This window comes from Camelus ferus, chromosome 3 (genome assembly GCF_009834535.1).
Source record: "Camelus ferus isolate YT-003-E chromosome 3, BCGSAC_Cfer_1.0, whole genome shotgun sequence".
NCBI lineage: Eukaryota > Metazoa > Chordata > Mammalia > Artiodactyla > Camelidae > Camelus > Camelus ferus.
This window is the reverse complement of record NC_045698.1, coordinates 63,706,187-63,730,593: the sequence shown is the minus strand read 5'-3', so window position 1 is coordinate 63,730,593 and position 24,407 is coordinate 63,706,187. Positions and strand designations below refer to the sequence as shown.

The following is a 24,407-nucleotide window of genomic DNA, read 5'->3' as shown; positions in this document are numbered from 1 at the left end:
TGACACACTTATTTTCTGGGGTTTTTTTTTGGTAGGGAGGGTTGGTAAATGTGCCCTTTTAAAAAACTTTACATAAATAAGATTATGTATTCTTATGCTCCTGTTGCTCAATGTTGTTTGTGAGATTCACCATGTAGTTGAATGTAACTGAAGTTGTACATTTTCATTACTGTAGAGTATCCTATTGCATGACTACATCCATTTTATTATTCATTCCACTGTTGGTGAACATTTAGATGGCTTAGCTGTTATAAATAGTGTGCTAGGAACATTCACGTTCATGAATCTTGGTATACGTGTGGGCAGTTTGTTGTGTTTATATCTAGAGGCGGAATTGCTGCAGCATAGACTGTGCGTGTGTTCAACTTTAGATTTTTCCAAGCCGTTTCCCAAAGTTGTTGTTCTATTTTACATTTCTGCCAGGAGTATATGAGTCCTCAATGCATCATATCCTCACCAGTACAATTGTGGCTTTAGCATTTCTGACAAGAGTGATTACTGATAATGGTGAACACTTTTTTCATGTATTTCTTAAGGATTTGGCTAGCCTCTTTGGTGAAATGTCTTTAAGCCTCCTGCCTATTTTCCTCTTGATCTTTTTTCTTTATTCATGTGTATGAAAAAAATATAGATAAATAGCTGGATGGATGGGGAGATAGAAACCCTGTGCTGCAAATATTTTCCTCTACTCCTTGGCTTATGTTTTTACTTTCTTAATGATGTTTTTTAGTAAATAAAAGTTTTAAATTTTTATGTAGTAAAATTTATAAAACAATCTCCCTTTCTGAATATTAAGGTGTTTTTTTTGCCCTTTTGAGGAAATTTTTTCCCTACCCTAAAGTCATGAAGATATTTTAAGATTAGCTACTAATATATTCTTTTAAAAGGGAGTGTTGTTGGGATTTCCTTGAATTTGCATTATATCTGAAGATGAATTTGGAGATAATTGATATCTTGCTAATATTAAGTCTTCTAAGTCATGAAGAACATGGCATATCCCTCTATGGGTCTGATTTTTCTTAATGAAGTTTTATTTTCTGCATAGATACAGAATTTATTTCTAAGTATTTAATGTGTCTGATGTCACTAGAAATGTTGCGTATTTATGTGTTTATTTTCTCTTTGTTGGTAAATGGAAACAAGATTATTGCTGTTAAATCCAGGAACTTTGTTCAACTTATATATTCTAATAGTTTTATCTGAATTTTTTTTAATCTTCTGTTAAAATAATCATAACATTGAGAATAGTGATATTTTAATTTCTTCTTTTTCAATCATTAGTGCTTTTCTTAGATTTTTTTTTAGATTTTTCTTACCTTATCACCTTCATTAAGATCTCTGGTATAACATTGAATTGCCGTGGTCATAGCATGCATCCTTCTCTCATTCCTGGTCTCAAAAGGGAATATTATACAACTTCAGGTCGTTACCAGTTGTTTGTTATACGCAGAAGTTACATTTTATCCATAACTACTCTCAGTCTCTAGTTTTTTTTTTTTTTTGTAGTTCTCAAAGCTCTGATTTTAGCCTCTGCATCACTGACTTCTGAACAAAATTCTTAAAATTTTATCCTCTGAATTTCAACCTTCCCATCTGATATATTGACACTGACCGCCTCAAATTCATATATATTACACTGTTCTTTTCATTTACAATAACTGGTTAAAAATATGGCTAAGTGTATATTTCTGTAGAAACTTAACAAATTCTTATTATTGACTAGTTTAACAGAAGGTTAATGGAAGGAGAAGCCACACTTGATTGTTCCAGTATATTCAGTGGCTTACTAGGTATGCTTCTACCACTAAAAAATAATCTGTCTTGATACACCCCCTAGGTTGTTCTTAGTCTGAGATGATGGGTGTCTTTCTTTATTCCCTTCCATATAATATACTTCTGTTGATTGCTTCAAATGTCCCATTATTCCAGATTATTAAAATAAATAATAAAAACGATCACTTTAGGCATAGCAATGGAAATAACTGAGCTCAGTCTCCTTTATTTCACTAGATTGAAAGAGCAGTACAGGTGCTTTCCCTTGACTGCTCTCCACCTCTCCTTAGACATTTCTGTCTCAGTATCTAGAAAAGCATAAGCACAAAAACAGCCACATGAAATTGCTACCACATCTTCACTTCCACTCTTCCATTGGTGGCTGTGCTTTTCCTTTACTTAATGTCTGCAGACTCAATCCTGCACTCTACCTAGAACCTTTATGTCTATGAAAAACGATCACTGTCATGATTCAGGTTTGTTGAGTTCAGCTGGAGCTACTCCATGATGATGATGGAGATGGTGGTGATAGCGATGCTAGGGTAGCCAGTTTGCCAAGCTTTAAATAGATGTGTCATCCCCGTATAAAGCAGAGCATGTGCTGGTCTCACTGGACGTCCACCTTATAAGACAGAGAATTTTAGCAAGCTCTTTCATGAGAACGTTAAATAAAACTCTCCGCACACGTTTCTAAACTACATCTACGTCTATGTGAATGGGAACATTTTGTCAGATATTTTCTGTGAACTTACTATTTTGTCTTTAATGATTAAAGTAGTATTTTCTACTTTATTATAAACAAGTATTATCATTTTCTGTTTGAAACTTTTTGACTTTTTCAAGCTACCATTAACAGGCCTCCCTCCCTAACATAAAGGAAGATCTCTGAAAGAAAGAGCATCCTACTAAAGTCATGTAGTCCCATAATGGATTTATGCTTGAAAAGAATAGGAAGTAAATGTGTGGATCTCTGCGGACTGTATTCTTCTGTACTTAACTAGTACATCTCAAGCCTCTTCCAGTTCTAGGCTATACGGTGCACTGGTGAATAATTTTAGAAGCTGAATTTTGCAAACTATAAAATTTTGCTGCATTTTACTTTTTCCCACTGCAGCTTGACTCCATTAAGGAGCTTAACTGATGTTTATATTTGATACTCCCAGTTAGGCCTGTATAGCTCCGTGTGCCTTCTGAAGTAGTTAAAGGTCAATAACTTGTATCCATCATGAACTTTTTCACATAATGGCAGAGTAATTAATATATTTTGTTGTAACAGTACCACATTAGCCTTAGTAACTTAATCATTCAGACTGTTTTGTTGTCTTCCATTGTCATGAACTTAAAATAACATAAGAAAGTATACCCAGGTATCTTGAATTGTGAATATGTGAAATACATATGAACTAATAAGTAACATTTGTATTTTTCATAGGTGGACCAAAATTTGTCTTTAAATTTGTCTTTATTTTCATAGGTGGACCAAAATTTTGTATAAATGATTTTGTATAAAGAACTCAATATATACTGAAATACAGGCCAAGAATATATCATATGTTAATTCAATCAAATGTTTTATTTACAATATCAAGGAAAACCTGGGTGGTATTTTTCAGTGCCAGAGATTAGGCATGTACAGAGACTCCAGAATAGGAAAGAGAACAGAGCATTTTCAGAACTGACTTTTTTTTGTCTAAACATTAACTTTTTGAAATTAAGAGGATGTATTGAGTCTCATTTAGCATGGTAGTCCAGTTTGGTAGCAGAACAGGACTTGTCCTGTTCTGGAATATTTTAACCCCTTGACTGAACTTTTGCTATTTTTTTGAGTTGCTTTCTTAGTAGTTGCTCTCAGTGTTAAAGTATGTTTCTTTTCACAGTTTACTTCATAGGAACATTGCTTCTGTATTACTCCGTTTCTTCCCTCTTCTTTTGTGCTGTTATTTCCATACCTATTAAATTTATGTATGTTTTAAACTCAGCAATACAGTTTTAATTACTGCTTTATGCAACCTAAGTCTTTTAAAGAAGTTGAGAAAACAGAAAAGAGTAAAGAAAAAGTAATACTTATTCAGTCTTTTATTACATTTACATTTATCACCCCACATACTTACCTTTTCTGGTGTTCTTTATGTCTCCTGTGGTCTCTAGTTACTGTCAGTATGATTTCCTTTCAACCTGTAGGACTTCCTTTAGAATTTCATGTAAGTCAGTTTATATATCTTTGTTTATCTGGAAATGGCTTAATTTTGCATTTATTTTTGAATGATAGTTTTGCTCTTGCTTGATAGTTTCCTTCTTTCAGAACTTTGAGTATGCCATTCCACTTCATTCTGACCTCTTGTTTCTGATGACAAGTTTTTGGGAAAAAAATTAATGAATATGTTAACAAACTAATAAAAAGAAAGCATGAGTAATAAATATAATTGAGAAATAAAGAATTACTAGCAGTCAGATGATAGCAGATGGAGAGATTTAAAAATTAGATGTTACATTTATTTTCTAATAAATTTGAATGTTTTGATATATTGAAAATTTTCTTTAAAAAAAAAAGAAAATCACCAGAATCTACCAAGAACATGTATTAACCTGAGTAGAACATCATCTAAGCAATTGAAAATATTAAATGTTACCTTTCATCAAATAATTAGACTAAAACCTTTAAGAAATAATAAAGAAATCTATCCAGTTGTTAAGCTTACCTAACTTTGAAGCTAAGCTGTAATGAAAATAACCCTCCAGAAAACCCTGAGCAACTGTCAGTGGTAACTGTATATGAGAACATACTAAGTAAAATATGAGTAAATCAAATTCAGTGGGACTTCAGGATATAATTCAATACAACTACATTGGATTTATTCTAGGAAAGTAATGATTATTTAAAATAGTATGGCAACATGACAGGGTTAAATTAAAAAGCCATATAATAATTTTAGTAAATGATAATAAGGCATCAATATCCATCAAAATTCCTGATGAAAATTCTTAGTTAACAAAAACTAAGAGGGAGATTCCTTTAACATAATGTCAACCTAATCATTATCATCATAATCAATGATATGAAAGATAATGTCATAAAATGGGAATAGGATGCATGTTTGATACCATTAATTATTATCTAACACCATTTTTTAGGTTCTAACTGTTGTGGGAAGGAGGGAAACACATGAGAAGTATAATCTGGAGAGAGGAAATACAGTGATAATTTTTATATGATATTTTTATAAAAATTAATCTGAGAAACTTGTAGAATTAATGAGAGATCAATTATAAAGGCAATTTTTAAATAAAAGTACATAATCAGTATTCTGTATAGTAGCAATAAACTTAACATATGACAGATAGCAATAAAAAAATCCATAAAAATATTCTACCTCGGAAAAGCTCTGTATGAAAATGTAGATTCTATATTAAGAAAAATATAAAATTGTACTGAAATTTTTAAAAGAGGATGGATACATGGAGAAGTGTAACATGCTTCTGAATAGGAAAATTGAATATCAGAAAGATACTATTTTTCCAAACTTAATTTATAGTTTTAATGCAATTTCTACCCAAGCCCCTAAGAATTTTGGGTTATGATAAAGTGAGGAACTTGAAAACCGAGTCTAAAATCATACACAGGTGTAATGAGGGGGAAATTGAATAGTCCAATATTAATACACATCAAATACCTACAATAGTTACAGAACTGATACAAGAATTAATGAATAAATGGAACAGAAGAAATCCTGGTTTAATTCAGCTTAATAACTATAAATTACTGAGATTCTGAAGTTGTTTGTTACAGTATCATAATGGTTTCCTTAATTTATATTCTGTATTTTAAACAGAAGTACATTTAAACAAAATTGGTCCTCTGAGCTTGAAGGTCTCACTAAGTGCTCAGTGAGTTTCTAATATCATGATTAGAAAAGAGAATTTAAGAAAGAAGGCTGTGAAGTTCTTATTTACTTTTTAATTTTTTCAGTCTGGGAAACAGCGCTAGGGAATTTGTTTGGAAGGTGGCAGTGCTTAACGTAACTATTTGGACTTATCCTGGTATTTACATAGACAAACATGTCTTCTACAAGTAAAGACCATCTCATTCTTCCTTTACAGTATTAATGCCTCTCATTGCCTTTGCTTGCCTTATTGCCTTGCCTAGTACTTCCAGTAATACGCTAAATAGGAATAGTGAGAGCAGACCTCCTTTTTATTCCTTTATTAGAGAAGAAGCCTTCAATCTTTCACCATTAAGTATGTTGCTAATTGTAGATTTTTGTAGATGCCTTCTATCAGTTTTTTAAAGTTCCCTTTATTTCTGCTTTGCTGTTTTTTTTTTTTATGAAGGAATGTTGAGTTTTGTCAAATTCTTTCCCTGCATGTATTGATATGATTATGTGATTTTTTTTCTTTTTAAGCTTGTTAGTAGAGTGAGTTATATTAAATGATTTTCAAATGTTGAGCCATGCTTGTATTCTGGGGACAATCTCCAGTTGTTAGTGATTTATTATCTTTTTTACATATCACTTTATTCCATTTGTTAATATTTTGTTGAAGATTTTTCTGTCTGTGAGAGATACTGGCCTGTTGTTTTCTTATGGTGTCTAACACCCCTTGTTTTTAGTACTTAGGTAAAGTAGTTTTCATAGAGTTGAGAAGTAGTTTCTCTTCTTCAAAATTCTGTAAGAGGTTGCGTGTTACCTATTTCTCCACGAATGAGTTGTTTGGTTGTGTTTCAGGAACTTGGTCCATTTCATCTAAATGGTCAAATTGATGTGCATGCAGTTGTTTGTAGTATTCCTTTATTATTCTTTTAATGCTTATAGGATATGTAGTGATGTTTTCCTTTTAATTTCTGTTCTAGTAAATTCTCTCTCACATAGGTATGAATCAGTGGAAGTTTATTAATTTTGTTGATCTTTTTATAGAATAACTTTTGATTTTATTTATTTTTTTCTGTGTTCAATTTTATTGTTTTCTCGTCTTAGTTTTATTATTTCTTTCCTTTTATTGTGCTTTTCTTTTTCTAATTTCTATGGTAATAGCTTAGATTGTCAGTTAGAGGCCTTTTATCTTTTTAGCCACAAGCATTTAATGCTATAAATTTCCCACTAAGCATTGCTTTAGCTGTGTCCCACAAATTTTGATGCATTTTCAGTTTCATTTAATTAAAATATTTTAAAATTGCCCTTGAGAATTTCTCTTTGAGCCATGAATTATTTATATTTAAAATTTTAAATGTTTTTAGGGATTTTCCAGATATTCTTACATTACTGATTTCTACTTCAGTTCTGTTTGGTCAGAAAACATTTTTTGTATGATTTTCTTTTAAGTATCTTAAATTTTGTCTCATACCCCGGAAGGTGGCTTATCTTACTGAATGTTTCATGTGCGTTAGAAATAAGTGTGTATTCTCCTGTTGTTGGGTTCGATAAATGTGAGTTAGGTCATGTTGGTTCAGGTTTTCCAATCTACTATATCCTTAATGACTTGTTTTATCTATGTATTCTATGTCTATTTTTCCTGTTAGTTCTGCCAGATTTTGCTTCAAGTGTTTTAGAATTTAGTTGTTAGGAACATTCACATTTAGGATCATTGTTTCTTCCTGATGAATCGACCCTTGCATCATTAGCCATTTATCTGTCTTCAAAGCACATCACTGCAATCTCTGCTTCTTCATCACATCACATTTTCTCTGAGCTCCTGCATCCTCCTTATAGGAACCTTCGTAAGTATATTAGGCTCACTCAGACAATCCAGGATAATCTCCTCATCTCAAAGTTGTTGGTTTAATCTTGTCTGCAGTCTCTTTTGCCATGTAAAATAACATTCACAGGTTCTGGATTAAGGCTATGGACATACAAAGGGAACATTATTCAGCCTACCACAATTACCTTCTCTCATCTGTAAATTTCTTTGGAGCCATTCCTTTGAAATTTCTATTTCAGGTAATATTTTTCTCTGCTGAGAATTTCAGTCTTACCAATTGTTTTAGGAGTATTTACTTTCCCTTCATAAAGCATTGTTTTAATAGCTGCTTTAAATTCTTTCATAATTCTAGCATCTGGGTCATCTAAGGTTTTGCATGTATTGATTCTCTTTTTTTATTGTGAGTTGGTCTTGTTAGGTTGAGTGATTTTGGATTATATCTTGGACATTAGTACTATTGTGAAGCTGTGAGTCCTGTTGTCATCCTCCAGAGAATGTCAATTTGTTTTGCTTTTTGTTTTTTAGCAAGCAATCAAACCAGTTACATTCAGGCTGCAAGTTCTGTCTCACCTTCTGTGACTGGTAGTCTTAGTGTCAGTTCACTTTTCAGGTTCTGCCCCTCACATGAGCCATTCAGGAAATGGTCCTGGACTTCAGCAATGTTCAGATCTTGAAGCCTTTGCTATGCTTCTTTGGGTAAGTTCTCTGCATGTGTAACATGTAAGTGAGCCTGAGACTTCAATTGATTTATATACAAAATTAGGGATCCCCTACTCATGCCCTCTTCTCTCAGGGAGTAACCCCCTCTACTCTCCTTATTCTCTGACCAGAAAAGTTGAGTTCTCTCAGAGTGTAAGTCTCTCTCACTGTCATGCAGCAATTCATTCCTGGCACCGACCTTGGGGTAAAGTGGCAAGAAATAAAGGAGGTGGAAATTCCCTCAATACTCTTGCACAATAGGGATCTCTTTTCCTGGTTCCTCTATCTAGAAGGACAGATTTTATTCCCCAGGTCCTAGGTACTTACTCTATTGCTACCATGGCAATGCAGGTGGGTGACTAGAACTGGCTACAGAGCAGGACTGGAAGAGGGAAAAAGGAGGAAAAAACAGGAATATGTTCAACTCTCTGGCTCACTGGGACTTTTCTCTCCCATCCTCTGGCCAGGAGGATAGGTTTGTCTACAAATTTTTGTTGATTGCATCTGCTACAGAGTTCTTGATTCAACCTACCTTAGGGTCAAAAAGGAGGGGGAAGAAACTTAAAAAGTTTACTGCCACTATATTGTTGGTCTTTATCCTAGTTTAAACTTCCTTCCCTAATCTGCCTTCTGTTACTTACTTTCCATGGTCCTTGAATCGTGTTTTGTTTCATTTTGTTTGTTTTTTAAAATTTTGTTCAGTGTCTTTACTTGTATCACTGTGGGAGATCCAGTGGATTTACTGTTTTCTCCAGACCCAGAACTCTGCATTTTAAAGTACACTCCTTTTTAAAAAATAATGTGGACACTGTCAACAAAGCATTCCATCAGTTGCTAATATAAAGGTGGGATTTATTGGTCTTCACTTGGTTACCTCCAAATTTTGAAGTAATCTGATCATAATGTGACCATTTCTTAAATGTTGTTCAAATTTCATTAATTCAACAAATATTTGTCCTGTGCCTATTCTATATCAAAAGTTGTTCAAGACCTTAGATATATAATAGTAGAGCTGACTGTATTTTATTTTGTGTGATTTATAGCATAGAAAATCATTATTTAAAGTCATATTCAAAATCATTATTTGTACTACTGGGATGAAACTCAACCTAGTTTGAATACATTATCCCCTTAGTATTCACTGAACATGATTCAATCACATTCCATTCAGTTCCTCCAAAATAGTTGCCTTCCTTCACTGCCAGGCTTTCCTCCCTTTTGCTTGGTGCCTTCTTATTCTACACAAATTTTCACTGGCTCCTTCAATCTGCTAAATTCCACTCATTCACTGGTCTCAGGTTTAGTATCACTTCCTGTGGGAAACACTAATTTCCTCAAGGTTATCTAACTCTGCAGTGCACTTACCCACACTGAAGTGCAATTGGGGCTTAATGGACTTAATGGCATTAGAGAGGTAAGGCCTGGTGACAAGAGGAAGAACAGAACTTTTAAGAAACTGAGAAGAGTTCAGAGTGAAAGGAATAAAGCATACATGGTGGAGAGCAGTTCTCTTTGAGGTCGTAGACAGAAACTACCCCAGGTTGTGAAGTGTTTTAAGGTTTTGGCACCTTAAATGAAGAATGTTTCAGTGTGTGAGCATGGGTGCAGGGACCAACATGATCATATTTGTATTTTGTTTTTAAGAATCTTATTGAAGGTACGTTGGATACTTTCATCTTTTAAAAAGTATTTACTTTGCATAAGTGAAGCCACAGATGCAGTTCAAAAATCAGAATTCTCAAATAGGTAAATAGTGCGGCCCTCTCACATATCCTCCAGACACTCAGCTTCCCCCAACAAGTAGTTGTTTTCTGCTATTAGTTCTTCTAATGACTATTCATAACTTTACATAAATTACTTAAGCATATATTATCTATTAAATCCCCATGATGAACAATGATAAAATTAGTTATCTTCAACATTTTCCCTTCTTTCCTCTCTAACTTCCCTATGCTTTACCACATAGTTTTAATTGAATATGTTATTTGTCTTGGTTCTTTTTTTATTTATAGTTATAACTTTAAATATACTTGTTCATTAAAGGAGGTCTCTTTTGACCTTCTAGTTAGAAGATGAGAAAATTAATGTACCCACCATAAGTTCATTCCTTTTCCTCAGTTCCTGTAGAGAAAGTTTTGCTCATATTTTTTTTAAGTTGTATTGGTTTTAACATTTGCATTCTGTTCCTTAACTATAATTCTCGTAGTTTTTTAATATTGGTTGTACATTAAAATGGATTCAATTCTCTTTGTCATCCTTTTGACATATTTTCCTCATTTATCTCACAGATGAAATTCAGTCTTCAGTAGTTTATTAAAGATAGGATCATAATAGTTGTCTTTCTTGAACATTGCACATTTAAATATTTTTTGTCTGTTGTCTTTATTCTTGAATGACAGCCTGGCTGAGTATATACTAGTAGGGTAATGCTTTATTTCTCAGAAGACATTGTAGCCATAACTCCACTGTTTCTGCAGATAGCTTTGGAGCCAGCCTATCTTGTTCTTCTTTAGTAACTTGATGTTTTTACCTGAAAGACAAAATAGTTGTTTTTTCATCTTTGAAGATCTGTTCTCTCACCAGCTTGGCATTTATCATTCTGTCAGTTTTCCCAAGGAAATGTGTCCTTTCATTCTACATATTCAAATTTTACTTTATTTCTGGTAAGTTTTCTTAAATTATATCTTTGGATATTTTCCCCATTTCATTTGCTTATTTTTTTTTCCAGAGGTACCAATTATGCTTGTGTTGGATCTCCTTCAGTGCCTTCCATATCTAACATCATTTACCTTTAGTTGTTTGCTTATTTTCATTTAATTTTCTCATTTATCTTAATCCTGTGTCTGTCCTCCTTTTTCCTGCTTCCAACATGGCCTTCACAAAACAAAATAACTGTAATAAATACTTAGATAATGTGGCAGAATTTCCATTTCTTTGTATTGAGAGTTGAGGGGCAGGATTTATCTTAATAATTCTTGATGTGACCTTAGGAAGTTGCATAATAAAATTTCCCTATAACACCCTATAAATCTATTTCCAAAAGACAGACTCAAGAAAATAATAAAATTTACTTTAGAATTATGACATTACTTCTTCATATCTTTATGTGTAGTTGTATTTGAAACATATTTTGCTAGTTTTGTATCTAATTATATGTAGGAAGTTTGAATATTTGGTATTATTCTTGATCAAAATTATTTCTTTAACATTTGAAAAGGTTTAAGCCATAGCATTGTAAAGGTATGCCAGTCTTTTTTTTTTTTTTTTAAACATCCATCATAATGTTTATTTTATTATAGAAAGTGCATTTGGGGCAAAGAGTGGTATTTGATTAAATGCCACTAACTTTACTCAATATATCTCATTATAGTTTTTAATTTATTATTTATCAAACCACCTCTTATAGTCTAAAATATTAGCAAATAAAATAGTGATCATTTTACTTTCTTCCTCTAATTGTTTTTTAAAATAATGCATACTGGCATTTTTTATATCACACTACTTAAGATTCTTTTAAACAATGACAAGGGAATGCGTTATCAATCTCTATTTAGTTTATTGTTCTATATGATCCTGTATTGTTAAAGTAGAGAACATGGATTAATTTTAAAAGATAAGTATCTATATCCTTTTAAATTTCAATCTATAAATACTATCAAAGGAACTTACTGCCACCCTAAGAGCAGTATATAACTAATGGAAGACATCTGATAATTTCTTAATATACATGAATTTTTAAAAAAATTACGTGTAAATTCAAACTCATTTCTACAGGGATAGTTTTTATATGCTCTTTATAAATGAAAAGAAATTGATTCAATTCTGAAACAAAAATATGTTTGAATGCAGTTCAGTAATATATACAAAAATATAATGAGTCTTAGTACTGTGTTGGGAGAAGTGAATCCACTATATTACTGTGACTGCCTATAAACTATTAATCATTTGAAAAAATCAGAGATGAGATACATGTTAAATATTGGTTATAAAACAAAATCTGGAAAGCATTAATTCTTCTCTCTGGGAAACCTCTTAAAAGTATTATTTTATAGTCAGAAGAATATAGATTTTCAGACAAATATTTGAAAAGAAAGTTGAAAATGGATAATAAACACAGTACATTTGAATTTGATCTTATTGCTGTCAAGTGTGCTACTTCACCAAGACTCAGAACAAACGAAAAATCAACTATATTACATGTAATTTTCTCCTGCTGAGTAAAGAATTAGCAAAGTCATGATTTCTCAATGTGGACAACAAATATACCTGTAGAGAGTGTGATGAAGGGGTGGAAATGAGGTTTTATTCCCCCATCCCCATACTGAATTACCTATAAAACAAGAATAAAAATCCAGAGGGCAATTTTTTCTTCTACGTAAAATAATATTCAGGTTCCATTCTTTGCTGGAGATATAAATAAAGGCAGAAGCATGTAGAACAACCTTCACTATGGCTGGATTAATAATTTAAAAAGAAACTGAAGATTGCATAGAAACATACATTCTGTGATTCAGCCACTTGTCCCCTGCTTATTAACATTTGCTGAGCATCAACTTATAACATAAAAAACCAGGACTCTTAGATCATTTAAAACAGTCTTGCCGGTAATCTCTGGGTAGTATTCCTTAAGTCTGAGAGCTATAGGTACCCTCAAACACCAGCGTTCAGCTTCTGTGTAGAGCACTTAGCATATTTCTTTCTTCTCTATAGTTTTAAATGTGTGGGAACATGTGATCAGGGTCCTTTTTATATTCAAAATGGGTCAGCTTCTGTCTTGAAAGTGTCTTATTGTCATGATGTCACCACATCTCAAGATTTGTGACCTTTTGCACCATATGGATTCCTGGTAGTCCACGTCCTAGCTTACAGGCCAGAGTGCTTTTGTGCCCCCGCTAGGGGGTATCAAAGGCTTTTGGTCTGGAATTTCAAGTACCGATAGATTTGGAAAAACAAAAAGTAATTTTTATATATCCTAAGGACCGCCAGATGTCGCAAAGGCATCGTTGATGAAACGGTTTTTATCCAAAATGTGGCACTTACATAAGGAATACTAGTATTGTGTTTGAGAGTTGTAGAGGCCATAACAGGTCAGTGAAATGTCCTTCAAACATCTGATTTTTACATTCAAGAATGGGCCCAGATGAAAAGATAACCACATATCTGACATTGACGTTGCTACCATTTAGACAAGCAATTCAATTGCCTTAGTCAGTGGGATCAATCAGGCCTTTATTACTCTGAAAAATCACAGAAAGATATAGTTTTTCTTTTTCTTTAAAAATGGTTTGGAACTACATCTTACCTCTATATTTCAATTATAATGTCAAGTGCTGCATAGAAGCGCATATAAAGTTTCGTGACTTCCCCTACCCCGAGCTTAAAACATTTTGCGAGATGTACAAAATTATAATAATGAAAGAAATGGTGCTGAGTGAAATTCTGCTGAGCCAAACTGTATGCATAAATTGGCAGTTTAACAAGTAAAACTTGGAAGCAAGCATTTGATGATTGATTTTTTATTGAGACAGAACAAGCATGATAGTGGGTAAAGTGATTTTCCTTATTGAGAGAAAATATAGTGTTTTTCAACATGTCTCTAGTATGAATGGAAGCCTTGTCAAGAAAACGGAGCAACACATAATATCTTTAAAAAGGTGAATTAACATAAGTATATCACTTATTTTATGGATCAAATTTTATACTTGTCAGTTTTATTCAGAGTGTCATAAAGTTTATATCATAAAGATGGTATTATTACCTTTGTTATGTCCTGAAAAAAGAGGCTGATATTAACTGCTTTGCTAGTAGATTATAAAATACACTCAATTGAAGAAATGGAGTGATGAAAATTAAGGCCAAAATATGTGTTCACATGTAGATGTTAGGCAACTCCCCAGTAATTTTAAGTACTAGAAATACATTATTCAACGAGTAACCTGCTGTATATTTGTGTGTAATAGGCTCTGCTGGAGAATACAAGAACTGTCAAGATAAAAATAAGAAACATGCATCATTCTAATTTAATTACAATTCATCAAAAAATTCCTGTATTATATGTATTACAGGGAGATGTGTAAGCTTTCTTATAAAAAATAATCATATACTAAAGTTAATTGAGATTTGCTGTTAGAATTTTTGTATATAGTTTTCTGTTGGCTTGAAGAATATCTCCAGACATACATACAGCAACATGTGTGTACACATGCTGAATATTTGGTTTATATGTATTCTTACTGCACCTACTTTATAGTCACACCCTTAAGAAAATTTAAATGATGAATATGAATTTGTTTATGGAGGATTCTTTCCAAGTTTGTAAATGTGCATTTATTTCCAATTGTGTTTTCTAGCAGTATTTTGCAATTCTCCTTAGCTGTGGATGTATTATTCCCATTTGGAATAAAATGTATAACAACATAAGGAGGACATGCTCATTCTGTTTTTCTGGATTTAATTAGTAAGCAACCTGGGAATTCGTGGTTCCTATTACATTTGAGTATGTATATCGCGGGTCTGTGTTCTATGTGAAAGATTATCTGTATTTTATTCTAAGACTTTATGTATATTTAACCTTTAATTTGACTAGCAGGTTGTATGATTTACATAAAAAATAGATCAGCTTTGAATTCACTGAATATTATTGGTATAACATAATCAATCATTTCTAAATGTTAATGGTGTTAAAGAGCAATGAGAGCATATGTCTTATATTTGTAATCCTGTGGATTTATGAAATTATTTAGGATGTCTAAGAGCATTAGATCATGGCATTTCTCCGTGGTTAGGGATTGAAATATTTCCAATGGTGTATCATTTTAATAAAGTTGGAGCGTCAGCCAAATATCAGCACCTTTTTTTTTTTTAAATCATGAATTACCTAATAGGTGCCTTGATGACTGGAACATTCTTAGGAAGGAAGGTATGTATATACTGTTAACAGTACAGTGCTTAAAATGCTGTGATTTTGTCTCATTCGCTTTTCACTATCTTTTAATAAAATATGACTTTCATTGGTGTTATCCTAATTACATCATGCACACAATTCCTCAATGAAATACAAAGTCAGTATGTGCATGACAGTAGTAAGGGAAAAAAATAGGATTTCGAATGGTAAAAAGGCTTCTCTGGTAACAAAGACCGACTCAATCCCTGTGTTGTATAGCAGCTTGATCATATCTTTAAAACTGATAGTAACAAAGAATATTTATTTGTTGCCATGCTTTTGTAGGATTTATTTTTAAACTCAAATCTCAATTATCGGGAAAATTACATCCTCTTTATCTCACAGAAGGGCATACTGAATCATAGCATATTTGGTTATTGGGACTATAATATTGTTACCTTGCCTGAAACACATGGTCTCTCTTGATATACAAGAAAAAAACTGAATCCATTTCAATAAATTAATAGGGATGAGAATCCCAATCCATCCTTCTTTTCAGAGGCTCGCTTACATTGTAATGAAATGCATTAGGAGTTTTCTTCACTTGAAATCCAAATGAGACCCATTTTGGCTCGCACCCTTGACAGTCTCTTTCATAAGCGTTGCTGTCCCCTGTTCTTGTGTGGGCCTAGTAAAATGCTTCCTTTGTAAGATGCACAGAGACAATATAATGCCAGGAAAGACGAAGGTGTCAAAACACAAAGTTAGAGGCAATCTAATCAATGCCTCCTGATTTAGCCTTTGAAGGCTCTCTTCATTAAAGCTCTTTAATGGTGAGGCTTATCTTGAGGTAGAGCTGTTACTTAATATTTTTTAGTGTCATTCTTTGGACAGTCATTTGTACCTTTTAAATGTATTTTCAGTATTCATTGTTTAGTAAATTGGATGTCTTGTTAGCGTGGTGGTGGTATGAATGACTTGCATCAAAATGATTGAAGGTAATAGAGTATAAATTCTTGGTACATTTTTTTCCTACCCCCTAATCCCCATGTTTCCCTCCAATAAAAAATCTTAATTTATTTTCTTTCTGAACATCAGGTGTAGGATGTGATTTGATGCTTTCCAAAAACAGACATTTAGACCTTTTTCCATATCCATGAATCTGACTGGAAATCTAAAAATAAACTCAAAGCAATTAAAAATTTCTATTTAAATGGAGTTTATTGCCATTTTCATTCTTTTACTAAATACACTTTACAGATTTTCATTTTATCTAGAGCTTTTGGGTAAAGCAATGTGAATCTCACTAAAGTGATAGGAAAAAATCCTAAGATGTCCCATGCTCTACTGAGTTTTTTTTTTCTCAGTAAGTACATGAGGGATGCTGAGAGATGGAAGAGGAGAGATGTAGTACCTATCCAATTCCAGACAGAGTTGTGAGTTTAGGAATTGTTTCTATCTAAGACATTCTTTGAAACAGTTTTATTTTCTTAGATGTGAATGAAAGTATTTAAAATATAAACACTTCAGTTCAGTAGTTTCCTCCCCCAGTAATTTCTCAATTTAATATATTAGCATTTTAACAGTTTACTCATTTCTTTTTTTTTTTTAATTGAAGTATAGTTGGTTTACAATGTTATGTTAATTTCTGGTGTACAGCATAGTGATTCAGTTATACACATATATATATTTTTTTCACATTCTCTTTCATTATCGGGTATTACAAGATAGTGACTATAGTTCCCTGTGCTATATACAGTAGGACCTTGCTGTTTATCTATTTTATATATAGTATAAGAATTTCAGATTCTTAGAGCAGATGGCATCATGGTTTGACAAAATATAAAGGGAATACATTGAAGAATGTCTTATTAATGACGTATGTGTGTATCTATATTTAGACTCATTTCACACAGACACATTGTGTGTGGACAGCCGGATACATACAGCAGTAAATACACTTTAGGTTTTTGTTTGTTTGTTTGTTTATTCACAGGCTATATATATAGTCCTTCCTGTAAACAGATTTAGCAAATACATATGCTTTTGGATTGGCACGTTCACGGAAGCCATTTAAAGAACCTGAGAAATCAGGAGCTTAGTTTCTTTGAACGGCCCCACTTTAAAAACAAAATTCACACGATGCCCTTGCTACCCTTTCCACCCCAATCTACAATTATCAGTAAAAGTAAATAATTTTGAAAATGCAGAAAAATAGAAAAAGATAAAATCCACAGAATTTATGCACACGGTATCTTGAAAATGGAAAGGAATTCAAGCAACTTTGACCTGATTTTTAAATGACTACTGTGGTGACTACAGCTGCTCTAGCTCAGTAATTATTTGTGATAGGTTGTTTTTGAGTCCCATATGTATAGGAGCTCCAGGCCCAGCTACCTCATTTGCTGGCACACAAACAGATCCTTCCAGGTGCTGAAAATTAAATTTTAATATATTATTTAAATATTAAGAGAATTACAGTTTCAGTAATTTTACTGCTACAGCTGGAGTGCAAAGCTTGCCTGTAGAATGCAGAGTGTTGGACAATCTAACATATAGGAGGTTTATAGTGATTTTTAAAATTATTAGCTTAGATATTTAATAGAGGATGGCCTTCTTCAGTAGTTAGTTTATATATGGGTAAATTTAATTACTTTCTGATAGTTTGGGCACCCTTTAAATGATTGCAGTCTAGTGTTTTTTGGTCTTTTTAGGTTATCTACCTAAGGAGGACCACATATCAATGATAGAGTTGTAAGATATTAAAAGGTAGATGGTTAAGTAATCAGTGCCTCTGGTGACCTAGCACTTAGGTGTTAGTCTGTTCTGAAAAGAATTTTAAAGCCTGAAATACTTTTTATCTCTGGCTTTTACTTTCCAATGAGAATCATCTCAAGGTTAGGAATCAGAGGAAAAGTCAACAAAATTTTAGTCTCTAGGATCCTAAAAGCAGATTTTGTCATTAGTATGCCTCTTGAAATCTTTATGTGGCTTTTGACCTGTCCAAATTATGTAAAAACCTAAGTTGGTTATTGGTTATTATTTTAAATTAAATTATTTGTATTAATTCATATTGTTACATTATTTAAAATTCAGTAGTACCCATGTGTTGGTAAGATGTCCGTAGTTTGTGGAATTTAGAGTAAGAAATTTAATAATAAAATTTTATAAGTTACAATTATTTGTAATTTAATTTTTTATGAAAAAATCTTGCATTTTAGGAATTACACACATTTAACTCTACTAATTAAAATTTATTTTCTGTTAAACGTGATTATAACAAGTGTACCTTTAAAAGAACTGAAGACAACTAGAAGATGTGCAATTTGTTGATAAATTCTTTTCCATGACAAAAATTTTCAAAGCAAAGTTGTGATTAGTTAGCTACCTTCAAAGTACAGTGTTAGGAAAGAATTCCCTGTTATTGATAATTTCTTACATATAAAAATCTCTTTTGCTAACCCAAGTATGCTTTGCTGGCAAAGAGAGTGTGGCATAACTCCATGGTGACTAACTCTTCTTGCTTTAGAGTTAGATTGATTAGTTTTTGAATCTTAGCTCTACCACCTGCTAGCCGTGTAATCTTAGACAGCCAGCCTTTCAATTACTCAGTGTTTTTATCTGTAAAATGGAGTTGCTTTGTAAGGTGGTTACAAGGATTAGATGAATTGATCAAATAAAAGACTTCAAAGAGTACCAGGCTCAAAGTAAGCACTGTATAAATACTAGCATTTTTATTAGTAATATTCACAGCACTAGCTTTGAGTACATGGTATAAATAAAATGCAGTGCTCCCTTTTATAACTCTTGAAGGGTTTTAGCATTTATTCATAAAATTTCTCCTAGATAGCCAATAACTTTATGGTTTTTAATCCATTATTATAAATAAAATCTTTGCCCTTAGGATTTCTACTTTAGATCATAGTGGTAGGCCTTTTATAGTTTCGTTCATGACTCCAGATATAGTGTGAAAAACTGTGACACAAACTGTCAAATAGTAAATTATTTAACAAAATCTCAGTAGGAAGAGTTATATAATTACTTCTCAAATCTCAGAACACATTTTAAAAATACAAGAGTAAAGAATTTGTCAGCCTTTTTATTTTTTTCCCCTCCTAGCATATATTTCTAGAAAGTACTTACTTTTAAAGGTCTAAACTGCTTTTTAAAAATCCAACTGGTTTTGAGAATCATTATGAGGAAAGTAAGCATGCAAAATATATTCTGAAAGGTGGATTAAAGGCCAAGTACCATGACATTTTTCCCTTTGTAAAACATGATTTTTACGTGTCAATAAGAGTAACTAATGTTTTCCATTGTAAAACATGGAAGATTAGGGTTGTCAAAATGAGCAACTGACAGACATGTACTAGGTCAAGGCTATTTTAGGCTCAGCAGAAGTGATAGGGAGCAAGTTGGACAAAATCCTTACCTTCATAAAGTTTATACTCTGATGTTAGAGTAGATAACAAACTAATGAATTAGTGTGTAACATAACATCAGGTAGTAATAAAGCCTGTGGTGTAAAGTTAAGCACGTAAGGGTCTGGAGGATAGATGGCTTTTTAGACAGGGTAACCAGGAAAAGCCTCTGTATTTGTGTGACCCTAGGGAGCAAGCTATGACAATCTCTAAGGAAGAGCACATCAGGCAGGGGGACCAGCCACTCTGTTCAGAGATGTAAACAAGTTTCACCTGACCCAGGAAAAGCAAGAAGCCCATTATGACTGGAGCTAAATGAGGGGACAGAGGAAGGAGAGGGAGGCAGTGGTGACCAGAGGCCAGGTTACCTAGGAAGGCTGTGATGTTGTATGATGGCAAGTCTTTGGAGGGTATTGAGCTTGAAGGGGTGTAATCTGACTTACACATTTACAACATGATCCTGACTACTTTGCCAAGAATGGACTGTTAAGGGTGAAGAGAGTGGGAGAGAAAACTTAGAGTGCTGCAGTAATAGTCCCCGGTGGAATTAGATTGATGGAAATGGTAAGAACTGGTTGAACTTGGCATCTATTTTGAAGATACTGAGTTGAACCATATGAAAAATAGAACTTGAAGGATTGCTGATGGATTGAGTGTGAGATGTGAGAGGAACCAATGAAGGATATATCCCAAGCTATGGGCCTGAACCACTGTGTAAATAAGGGTGTGATTTGTTGAGATCCCTGGGAGAGGATTGAATTGCAGGGGCAGGATGGAGGATCAAGAATTCTATTTTGTACATACTACATTTAAGGCTTCACCTAGGAGGAGTAAAAGATGGGCATAATACTGTGAAACTCAAAGGAGAGATTGGAGTTGTAGTTACCGTGGCAGTGATCTTAGTTGAGATAGTGTTTATAAACCAGGATGTAACTGACTTGGATCTTGAGTGAGATCTGATGCCCAGGGCACTCTAACAACTAGAAGTTGGGAGGAGGAAGATCCAGTGAGGTCAGCAAGAAGGAGTAGGTTGGTAGAGCAGGAGAAAAACTAGGACAACATGGTGTCCTGACGGCCCTTGGGGCTCCCAGGGAGAGAGGGAGTGATGAGGTACCACTGTCCATTTCTCTCAAGTTCTTCTCACAAATGCTCACAGACAGCCATGGCTTTGGGTACCTCTCTCGTTTTCAGTCCTTGCACCTGACTTATTTCCTTTTTCATTCTCCATTGATTCCAACTCTGGTACTAGCATCTACAGAAATGCACCCTTTACCCCCAGGATTCTCTTCATGCTTCTCCCTTTGCTCTTGGATCAATTTAGGACTAACCCAGGACAATCTTTGTGGGGACAAGAAGGGGTGTTATTAGGAAGAAAACATCCCATGTTAAGCCACTCCTCTTTTTCCAGGGGCCACAGCGCCAACATTCTTGGTCCTTGCCCTGATTCTTCAACCTCCTCTCACTTCCCGCAAATCCCAGCTTGCTTAGTTCTTCTATTTAATGTTGTTTTTTTAAATACTAGCTATTGATGATTCACCTTTTATTATATACCAGAAAATAACATACAGTGTCTCTGCCATCATTCTTTATTCCTGTTCCTGACATTTTGAGTTTGGCTTTTCCTCTAAAAGTAAATAAATTGTCATCTGCCCTCTGGACTCTCAGAGCTCAGTCCTTTATACCATCCTTTCCAATAATCGGTGAAAGAACATGGGGTCCCAGCAAGAGCAGATGCGTTATTTTCTACAGGAAATTCTTGTTCGTGTGTGGTTATTAATTCCTATGATAAATAATGGATCAAATAGATTTTACCTGAGATAGCCTGGGCCCACAACATCTATAAGAAAATATATCCCAATTTGTTAATGAGAAATTTACTCATAAACTTTCAGAATATAATCCACCTACAATTTAGAGACTAATTTGTGTATTTATAGCCATCCTGCCTAATTTTATATCTACTATATATAGATATAGTATACATGTATATATTATCTATAACAGACATGATTACTAAGGATGATTCAATTTTCTGAACTATGCAAATGAGAAATATTTTATCAAAATAAGTTCTTTCATATTTCTTAAGTAGTTTTATTTCTTCATAATTTACTTAATCATAATTTTTGCCTTTGACCAATTCTCTCTAATCTCTCCTACTATCTAAATTAGTGAGTTCAAAAGCATGTTCCTATGTAGAAAAAAAATAGTATATAGGAATTATAGATATTTTAAGTTAAGTATTATACGAAAACAAATCACTTTGTAATAAAGAAGCAATGCTTTTTAAAATTAATGTTTTATATTTTATTGTGATTCATTAAAAATTAAAGTAGTTATCCATGATTGATAGCTATACACTTGAAAATTTTACAGAGAAATGCAGCTTACATGGCAAAATCAATATGCTTGGTTCTGATTTTTAAAGTATGGGAGCTAAATGGTTCAAGTGCAATCCCTACTTTTAAAGCGCACTATAAAACACATTTGTATGTGTTACCTCATTTTTGCTGCACAGTGACCTGAGGAGGAGGGCTGATACTGTGATCCCTATTTTATAGATGAAGACATTATGACTCAGGAAGGTCACTTAAGGTCTGAGTGCTGGTGAGAAATGCCTGACCCTGTCATTCTGATTCCAAACTGGGTCTCTTTCCACTGCCCTGAGCTGCCTTATATTTTCTGAGGTAAATTGTCTTTAAGTTATATCTCTGGAGTTGAGGAATGCAGCCTGAATTTCAGAAAGACGTGCTTAGCGTTCATTTTGGCTTGCTGGCCGCCTGTGGAGCTGATTTAAGCCTTGAGCTCCAAAGTCAATGAGCCGCTCAGTGTTTGGAGTAGGTCTGTGTTGTGCCGCGCAGGAGAAGCCACTGGCATCATCATGCTTTGTGTTCTCAAAATATTTTAAGCAGTTAAAGGCAAGGCTTTCCTCTTTCAACCCAACATGGCAGTGTGGTTGCTCGGGTGAGGAGTGTGTACTGTCATTTCTGGATGGTCATTCGCCTCAAGGAAGTGGCTCCTAGACCAGGAAAGACTCAGAGGACGTTGAGGATTGTCTGTCCAGGCTCTTAGAGGGTTGTGACGGTGGTGAGGGAGAATTCACCCCTTCCCGGCTCTAGGGGTGTGGCTATTGATGGCTAAGAGGTGAAACAGTATTATGTCTCATGTCTTACTACCTAATTTAGGCACAAAACAAAGAAACAGAAAAACTCTCCTGTTTCCTGTTCCCTTTCTTGTACCATTTACTATCATTGATCATAGGTGGAAGGTAAACGAAATGTGGTCCTTCCAAAATGGCTTTAAATATTAAGACGTCTAAACAGACATGTAACTAGTTATTGACTCTAAGGTGGTGACTTTTTTTAAGGTGTGGTGGGCAGCTTGGGGATGAAGGGATGCTTTTAAGGTGCTTGTTGGCTTTTGTGTGAGAAGTATGAGTTACTTTCATAATTAAAAATAAATAAAAGAAACTTTTTAATATTGGTTTTAACTATGCTGAAAGCATGCAAAGGAGAGTACTTCCCTAACTCAGAAAAACAACTGAAGCCTCACTGAGGCAGAAACAATATACCCTCTTTATCAGAGTGGACTGTTTCTATGTGACCCTGAGGACAGCCAGGTGGGGGGAGGGACCACCCAGGTGTGTGCTCACCTTCCAGAAGAGCTACAGGAGGCCACAGTTATCCATGGGAACTCTTGAGTTGATTTGGATTTGCTGTCTTCACTGTGGGTTTTTGGATGAAACAGACCAAAAATACAGTTAAGGGGAGAAATGTTCACTTACCAATAGAAGCCGAGATGTTCTTTGCTAGTCCCCTGCAGTTTTTCATTTAACAGGTATTTTGGAGGTATTTTAGGAAATATTACACTTCAGTTTCTGAGGAGAAAAGTAATATTCAGGTAGTAGCATAACCTAAAATAAAACTTGTAATAGTCATACCCTATTTAGACCATATAACAAAAGTATTACGTTGAAAAGAATAATAAGAGAGTAGAAATTAGTAACTGCTTTTATTTCAGGGTTAGCCTTTTCCTACTTTTTGCTGTAAGCACAAACTTTTTAAATGTACAGATGTAAAGCCATTTTTAACAGGGGAAGATTTGAGTGCTATAGACACTCATTACTACTTGGCTTTAATTTAACCTCTGTTGGTTATTTTGTATACTGACCTTCTAAAATTTGAGGAAGACTGATTTCCTTCAGACAAACCCGAAATATCTACGGATTTGCTTGATTTTCTTGTATTGACTGTTTTAACTCACAATTAAAGAAAGTAGACCCATTGCTAGTCAGTTAATAATTCAAAAAGCTAAGTTCTGCATTTTAACATATAACACAGTGATAAACAAATACCAAAGAACTTAACAGTGTGAATTTAAGGAATAGAAAAAATTGGTTGGCTTTTAATAACCCTCTTTATTATGTGATTACACATTATGTCAGATCCTTGAAACTGCCCAACTGTACAGTGATTTTCATTGTTCTCCAAGCCCCATATCAGAAAGAAACAATAATTAATATAACTGCAATTATGTGATCATGAATAAATTAAGTTTTAAAAATAACCACAATTTATATCATATATGGAACTATTTATTTCAATTTATTTCTTGTATTTCAAATAAAATAGTAAGAATTTGACAACCCCACCATTGTAAGATGATAGTGATCTATAAAACTTATGTTTACCATCCATCCATTTTTCTCATGCTCAGTAATTAAAAACGGCCATGGGCATTTTTTATCCACTGAGATTTACCAACTGCTATAGCTTTCAACGTTTATAGAAGGATTTCTACACCTGCTCTTTTTTTATGAAATAACCAAATATCAGAGCAGCTTGAAGTGTTTTCTTTGAAAAAAAAATAATAAGTTTACCTCTAGGCCCCTGGTTTTTAGCAGATAGAAAGCGCTATCATTAGCCTACCATCCGTTTTAA

General features: G+C 33.7%; 1 protein-coding gene and 1 long non-coding RNA gene across 8 annotated transcripts in view; one reads left to right on the top strand and one right to left on the bottom strand.

The window, feature by feature from the left end:
• Nucleotides 1–24,407, top strand: part of KIAA0825 (KIAA0825 ortholog) — a 349,875-nt gene that overhangs the window by 197,951 nt on the left and 127,517 nt on the right. The gene's annotated exons all lie outside the window — the stretch shown is intronic.
• Nucleotides 1,139–11,707, bottom strand: LOC116662414. The gene is made up of 3 exons (XR_004318394.1): nt 10,258–11,707; nt 3,885–4,117; nt 1,139–2,395 (listed from the first exon to the last, which is right to left on the bottom strand). It is a non-coding gene; the product is annotated as an uncharacterized LOC116662414 (long non-coding RNA).